This window comes from Amphimedon queenslandica, unplaced genomic scaffold (genome assembly GCF_000090795.2).
Source record: "Amphimedon queenslandica unplaced genomic scaffold, v1.1 AMPQUscaffold_13522, whole genome shotgun sequence".
Lineage (NCBI taxonomy): Eukaryota > Metazoa > Porifera > Demospongiae > Haplosclerida > Niphatidae > Amphimedon > Amphimedon queenslandica.
In genome coordinates, this window is record NW_003546242.1 from 9,743 (window position 1) to 18,086 (window position 8,344).

Here is an 8,344-nt window from a genome sequence, read left to right on the forward strand (position 1 = left end):
GTGGACAGTGCTGTCCACCAACTAGTCAATTTATGATCGAAAAAATCAATCATAATAAAGGAATTATGTATGGAGGAATAATGAATGCTGGTGTAGCTACTAACACTGTCTACTTGTTTCAATTATTACAAAGCACAGTAGTAAGTTAGCATGTACTAAGTTTGCTTCAAAATTTAAGTATGCATTGCATTTGACAAAGTTGTCCCTACATACTGTTCTGCATTTTATACTTGACTAGTTTTAGATCATTGGGAATTTAAAAACTACTTGCTTGACTCTCACAGTCTTATTGTAACATATAAATAAGTTTCATGTATAATTACCTAAATTTTCAACCTTCTCCTGCAACTGCAGAGGGAATCTTTTGACAGTCAAGTCTGACTTCTTTTTATGTGATTGGGCTATTTTATTTTTCAGTGACCTTTTACTTTTCCAAGTATTCCCTTACTAATATGTGTAGACTAAATGCATTACTTGCCAAGTAATGCATTTAGTCTACACATATTAGTAAGGGACTCATTTATTATGGTGATGTAGTATAAACAGAGAAATGACTTTGCCAGGCCAAGCGGGGGTTGCTTATGCTTGCCCCAATTACACTAGCTTTTATTTGTTGGAAATGCAAAATAATTCCAATAATAGATTAATGTCTTATATTGTTAGTGACTTCAAGTCTAACACCAAAAATATTATGAAATGTATAATTAAAACTTTTTGTTGTAGAACTGGGAGTGTCTTAAACCAGGACCAATACCTAATGATGGACTGTGGTCTAAGGAGAGATTTGCTCATGCTAGTACTATTATCAATGGTGTCTCTATCTCACCTACACTAGTAGTGATTGGTGGACGGACCAGAGGTCAACTAGTGAATGATTGCTTGTTATTAGACACAAACCAGTACAATTGGATGAAGGTATTAATACATTACATTGGCATTATATAACATACATAGTGTATACCATGGGTGAGTAAAACTTCTGAGTGGTTAAAATTTTACAAATTAACAAAATAAAAATTTTTATAATTTTTAAATGTTATAGTGTCCCGAATGGTCACATTTTTTATATTAAGAAGTCAGTAGCTTTTGTGTCCGTCTACTATATACATGTATGTACCTTGATAAATCCATTTTTAAAGGATATTCTATAGTCAAGCGACAATGTTGAGAAAGCCCACTTTATATAGTATAGTATCTACAATTTTCTTATCAAATAAGCTTGGCATGCTTTCTTTGTCATAGTCAATGAAAGAATGAAAATTATTTTTTGGTTTTCAAAGCTAGATGTTCGAATGTCTATTGATGTAGTGAAGGCATTGTTATGAAGCTTCTCTTCATATTTTTGGCGAAGCAACTCAGCATTGTCTGATGAAATCTACTAATTCTCAAAAATATTTGTCATTAGTTTTATATATTTGTGTATAATTTTCATATTCCCCTGATTCACTCTGCTGTATGTGAGCATATTGAATTGACTAAAGATGCTGAATTGGCTGATTTACATGTTTTTTGCAAATGGCCAGCACAAAATCAACCCTTCCAAAATACCTCAGTCCTTTAGTTATACTATCAAACACTTTTTAATGTGCTATGATACTAGATCTATACACTCTTTCTAATTTATATGTTGTTGACTAGTCATACCTGGGATCAATCACAAAACATATCTATTATATTAATTCCTTTTATAAGAGTAGACTCAATTAATTACAATTACAGTTAGTCTGTGATAGAGTATGGAATTTAAATTATAGATACGATTTTGATGTATTTTGACAAAAAACATAATGGCAGCGGCTGCAGATCTACAGAAGTCACAGTAAATCCATCTAGTCTACATGTTTACAGTGCATGTAGATATGATCATGGAATTTCAAATGGCTACAGGAGTAGATGGACATTCAATGTTTTAACTGTGTCTGGTAATTGGTACACACTGACAATTCAATTGTAATAAAAAATTTTAAGCATAGCCATAAACCAGTTACATTGCATAACTATGTGTAACCAGGAAGTACAAACCACATGGAGACCCACAATGAACTTTCCAAAGTTCTGGTATTTAAACAAAGCATGCCAGCACATACTAAAAAAGGAGAGACCACCTGTGGGGGCTCTTTCTTCCTTTTTCTGACCAACCTCTGGGACAAAACTGTCTCAGAACAAAGGTCAAAGGTCATTTATTTGGGTTTTTCTGATAGTATATCAGGCAATCCTGGGTTTAAATATTATTAATCCATGATTTTGCCTCATATACCATTATTAACCCAGGAGTAACATGGTATATCACTCATATACCACAGCGCAGCCCTTTCATCTTATGGCTTCCTAGAATATAATGTCTATAATTTACTTTGCCATTGCATACATGCATAATTACATACATTACTTGTGTAGTGCATATTTATTTCTTGTATGATATTGCATTTATATACACTTGTGATACAATTACATTATGTACTTGTAAATGATCAAGCCTTTAATTACAGACCTAGCTGACTGTTACTGTTGTACATTTTTATTCCTTAGATTCCTCTACCTGATTCTGTCACTGGTAGATATGCTCACACTGTATCATCTTTTGCTGTTGATCCTAATCATGTGTTCCTGATAATAGTGGGAGGTGCTGTAAAAAGGGAACTGGAAGATGTAGGCGGAGTAATGGAATGGTTTGATACACCTGTCACTGACCCTAATGTCACAATTTTAATAGAACTAGGTAACATTAATTATTTACTTTTTACAAAATAAACACTTCACAAGTATTAAAGATATTTTCCACATAAAATATTTTTTGATACATGACATGAGCAAATACAGTATAGTGGGTTATTTCCGAGGATAACAAATTTTGCAAATTTCGCAGATTTTTCAAGATTCACAAATTAAATTCCTTGAAAATCAATTTAATACGGTACAAGATGGCAGAATAGTGCAAATTCGCAAAAATTAATTCCACAAACTTCCAAATACGGGTGAATCATGAAATTTATTATTTACAAAATAAACCCGCTATACAGTATACGATTGAACTTTGGGGAAGCGTAAGTAGTGGAGATTATTTGCAAATGATTTTTTGAGAATAATGAATTTTATCATTTTTATGTCAATTTTTTGAAGTTTCACCAAAATACAATGCTTTCAGGAATACATGAATATTGACTAATATATCAGTAAAAACACAATACTTTTAGGCAAAATATGAATTTTGAGTAATTATTGTAGGCATAGCACAACTGCACAGTCTGCACATGCTTGTGATGTAGTGGTAAATATAGCATGGGGTCAGTTACAAAACCTCAATTACAATTACACTTATAAAAAATATTGTTTTTGCATGAAACAGAAACCTTGCTTGCTCAAAAAATTGGCTATTTGGCTGTCTTAGAACAGAGTTCCCCACAAATCATGCTAAGTGAACTATACAGCACACTTTATGAGCTTACATGCAATGCAAAAATTCATAAAAAATCTAATTTTGGTTCGAAATAAATGTACATAAAAACATGTATATGTATCAAAAAAATTATAAAAATAGAGAATCCTCCTCTAGCCATTTTTGATGAAATTTAGCCCTGGGCCATTTACTATAGTATATGAGCTTGGGCCAGATTTTTAAAAAAATAAACTATTATACAATTTTTTTCACAACTATTTTCACAGCAGTAAAATGGCATTTTTCTTCATTTTTGTCAGTTATGGGTGGAGATGAGATAATTCCAAATGCATTGGCTGAGTCCAAATGCTTTTTACCACTTCTTAAACACTGGTATAGATTACAACCAAAGGTACCTGCATGTAAATATACATAGTGCAACATAAGAGTTGTAATGTTCTCAACTTGCATCTTTGCATTACATATTATGTTTACATAGTTACAGGCAACTATTGAAATATAATGAGCTATTGAGCTACCAGGTTTACATATAGTCAAGTGCTGTAGCTGTCCCTTGATGGCCCACTCCTAAATTTGCTCATTTAAGACCTTCTGTATGAAAGTTAAATTTCACACCCAATTAAATGAGTATGATGCAAAAAATTTAAAGTATAGATGATAATGAATAATGTATCATGTACATGCAATTGTCTTTCTCTCTTGGACTTTCTCTCAATCAATCACTAACTTATTTTATTCCTTCCTTTCCTTCTCCCTCCCTCTCTCCCTCAGTTTTTAATGATGGTCAATGGTCAGTGGGTCCAGTATTAGATTCATTTAATATTCCTTTATTGTATGAACTAATACTAAAAGAAAGAAGAAAGGAATTGAATGAATACATGACAGATAAAGAGAAGGAACTTCAAGTTGTCAATGAGTCTTTACGTCATGATCTACAAGTGGCTAGAATTAACAACCAATCACTTCAGGAAGCACTACTGGAGACTCAATCACTATCAGGTAAAATTTGATAGTTAACATAATTATAAAATCATTATAGTAAGACTGTGGGGATACTTTGCATTTTATATTCACACTTTTAATGTAGCAATCGCCACATGTTTATTACATGGACAACAGTAGTAAATTAGGTTAGAAATTAAATTTTAGTTGCATGGGCTCATTTTTTCCTACATTTTGACACCTGGTGTGTAATTATTGTAATATATAATGCCTACATGCACATAATTTTTTCAATATTTATTAGTAACTATTTATGTAGAAGAGAGCATAGAGCTTATTACCATTATAGCCTGATATTTTAGGCATTTTTATAAAAAATGTGTGGACAGCATATGAATAAAAACTGTGGCTCCAAATTTTTATGAATCTGGTATCTTGATGCATGACCTAATACAGTCAGTATATCATCCTAAATTACCTCATGGAAACATATTTTTAAATTTTAGTTCGTAAAGCTGAACTTACTGATTGCATAACTGAACTATTGAAAGAGAAGAAACAAGTAGAAGAACAACCAAAGGCAAAGATTGGTGAGTCAATAATACACAGCATGTATTAAATGAGAGAATACATACTGTATGTCTTTATGTAGATGATTTCAAGACTACAGTATTTGAAAAAGATGCATATATATCTAAACTATTGAAAAAGAAATCAGAACAACAGGAGAGGATCTCATTCCTAGAGGAACAATCAATCAAAGAGACTAGTTCTGTTGAAGTTCAGTTCAACTACTTAATACCATCAATGGGTAAGAGATATGCTACTAGTATTATTGATGGTTGGTGCCAACAGAATTGTGCAAGTAGAATAAATTCTAAATACATGTACATGTTTGTATGTACTGTATATTTGCAATTGAATTTAATTACTCTTAAACTTGATGTTCTTGTCCTATGCTTAACAGCTTAAACTTTGACATGTTCTGCTCAAATAATTGTTTGAGTTTATGGACACCTGAAAAAATACATCAATTAAATTTTTAAATATAATTTTAATTTTTTACAATATTGATTAATAATTTCTGACCTACAACATGTATATAGGTGCACTATTATAAAAAGCACTGGTTATAACACAGGGTTTTTGGCATAGCTAGATCATACAGCTTCTTGTCAGTGGATTGTACAGTGGCTCAAAAATTTGACATAATACATGTACCATTATACATATACTATGCAGGGTATCATGTTTTGTAATAGCTTAGGGAGACTTTTTTATTTTTATATTTTTGTAATGCATATGCATGTTCTTGAAGTTATGCTCAAAAATTAGGCCAAAGTTCCTGTACAGGGTTTACTAGGAAAGACTTCTTCATTTCTATAATTTTTGTGATGAATATACAAGTTTAAGGCAGCTGCTTCTGATCAAATTAATTTTTTTAATTTTAAAGTTTCTCAAAAATAAACCAAAGCCCCTGTACTTCTACAGGATCTTTGGCCAAATTTTGCCAAAAATGGCTAAGAGAGAAATATCCATTTTTTACTTTTTTTCTGATACATAACACATTTTCTTGCATGTATGTTTTGTAGCAAGTTAGAGCTGATTCTGATCAAAATTTGATTCTTGATCAGATAGCTAGATGTATTATTGTAGTGCTTGTTAGCTCATAAAGTATGCTGTTGGCTCACTTAGCATGCTTTGTGGGAATCCCTGTTATAACACATGCACTTGGATTGCGTTAGATTTATAAAACTTTTTTGTTGTGCTACATTATGTACTAGTCCAGTAGTGTTATTATGTGTGTGACTGTGTGTTTTATACAATCGATAGATAATTTGGAATGTCTGAGTGATGTCCAGATAACAGAGAAGAAGCTGTTTTTAATTCAAGGAGATAAGCCACAACTGATGAATTGGGAGAAATATGGTCTAAGGATTGGAGTACAAGAAGACAGCTTACTGTCCTCTGAGACAGTAGAAGCAGCAGTGGTCGCTCTTGTAGGAGGACAGTTTCAGTTTCCTCCTAATACTGTCCTAGTCAGTGCTGTGTATGCAGTATCACTCTCAAAGCCTCTACTGAAGCCACTACAACTAGAGATACAGCACTGCATTGATTTAGCAGGACGACCAGATCTTGGAGGATACTTAAAGTTTGCAATAGCTCCTGTGAACACACCCAGTCTTCCTTACCAGTTCACATTAGTAGAGGGAGGAGAATTTAGGAGTGATAGTTGGTATGGATCCATTAAACGCAAAAATTTCTGTTTAGTGTGTATACTGGGCAAAGAATCAACTAATGAAGGAGGTAATGGTCTTCCTATAGCATCAGTTAATGGAGACACAGAGGAAGGAGAGGAGGAACAGCAACCACAACAAGAAACTAATAATGAGGAGGAAGAGGAAGAAGTGCAGCAAATTGAAGATGAGGAAGTGAAGCAGCAGGAGAAAGAGGAGGGTGAGGAGAAGGGACAGTTCCAACATGAAGAAGAAGAGGAGGTCCAACAGAAACAGGAAGGAGAGGAGGAAGAGGAGCATAAAGAGGAAGATGAGGATGAAGGAGAGGATGATGATTCTTCTAGTGATTCCTCTAGTGACTCTAATAAGGCTAACATTACTACAGAAGCTAGTAAAGGTCAGTATGTATAAAGTAATGATAATAGCCATCTATTCTGCTAATAGTGTCTATTGTAAAGAAGAAAATTGAAGAAAAGGGTAAAGAGCAAATTAATGAGAATAGCAGCACAAGGTTAATAGCTGGTCATATTCCTTCAATACAAGCACTCATTGAGAGTAAGAATAAAACTGAAGTATTGACTAAACCAAGTACAGGGTCTGATTATAAAGATGGTAAGTGTACCCTCGTATTAACAGTTTTTAACAGTAGTACTGTGTTATATTACTAGAAGTACACTCCACTAGTGTAAAAGAGGCTATTAACTATGCTGGACTATTGTATTATGAGGAGAAAGGTGTAGAGGATCTAGTGACATTCACTGCAGCTAAGAAATTAAATGCTCTCCTTGAGGTATCTATGTCATAAATAAAATGATTACTGGTTTATTATTACAGCACATTAAGAAAGAATGCCCACAAGCTAAACGAGGACTTAATATTTGCTTTCATATTGCTTCTCCTGATGGTTTTGTTGAACTAAATTTAAATACTCCACAAAAGAAGTCATATGAAGGATGGACTATTGAACCTCAGATAGAACCTTGCAGGGTATGTTACCTTATACATGCCATGGTACATGCATACATGTTTTAGTTTATAAAGCATGTTGTGTTATGCATGTTAAGATTTTTGTGGCATTGTAATAATATGATTATCATTACTTCGTTTATTAGCTATATCAAGATGATATTAATAATTTTGGTGATGAAGATTATCCTCTTCCTCCATCTTGTCCAATTTCAGTGTATGGATCACCTCATGCTGTTCCTATACTGCACTACTCCATACCACTGGAAGGTGTTGCTCGTCCTTTTACACTATATATTCATAGATCACTGAGAACAACAAGTATTAGATAAATCATTTCATTTGTTTATTTATTCTAATGTTAATCAGATCCTAGTACCTCGTCCTCCTCCTCTAATACAATTACTGAAGTTACTCCAATATCATCCAATGGAGGAGCTAGTAAGTAACATCAAGAGTGGATAATTATTCACTCTTGGTAACAGTGTGTATATGTGTGTACGCAACTATACATGGTTTGTGTATTGGGTTATATTGACCTTTGACCTCTATTAGGTGTACCAGTACAGGTTGATGTTAAGAGAGTTAAGAAAGTCATCAATAATGTTCTAGTGTCTCACCATGCTTCTCTTACGTCTCTTAAGACGTCTCTCTCAGATCTTGCTAGTCAGTTATATACAGCTGGTCTCATTAGTGATGAAGTGAAAGAAACTCGCTCAATGGACACGTTCATCACTGAGTTCAAGGCTAGTCTTAGCTTTATGAGAAAGCTACCTCAAGTGCAGGAGCACTGTCAAAAGTT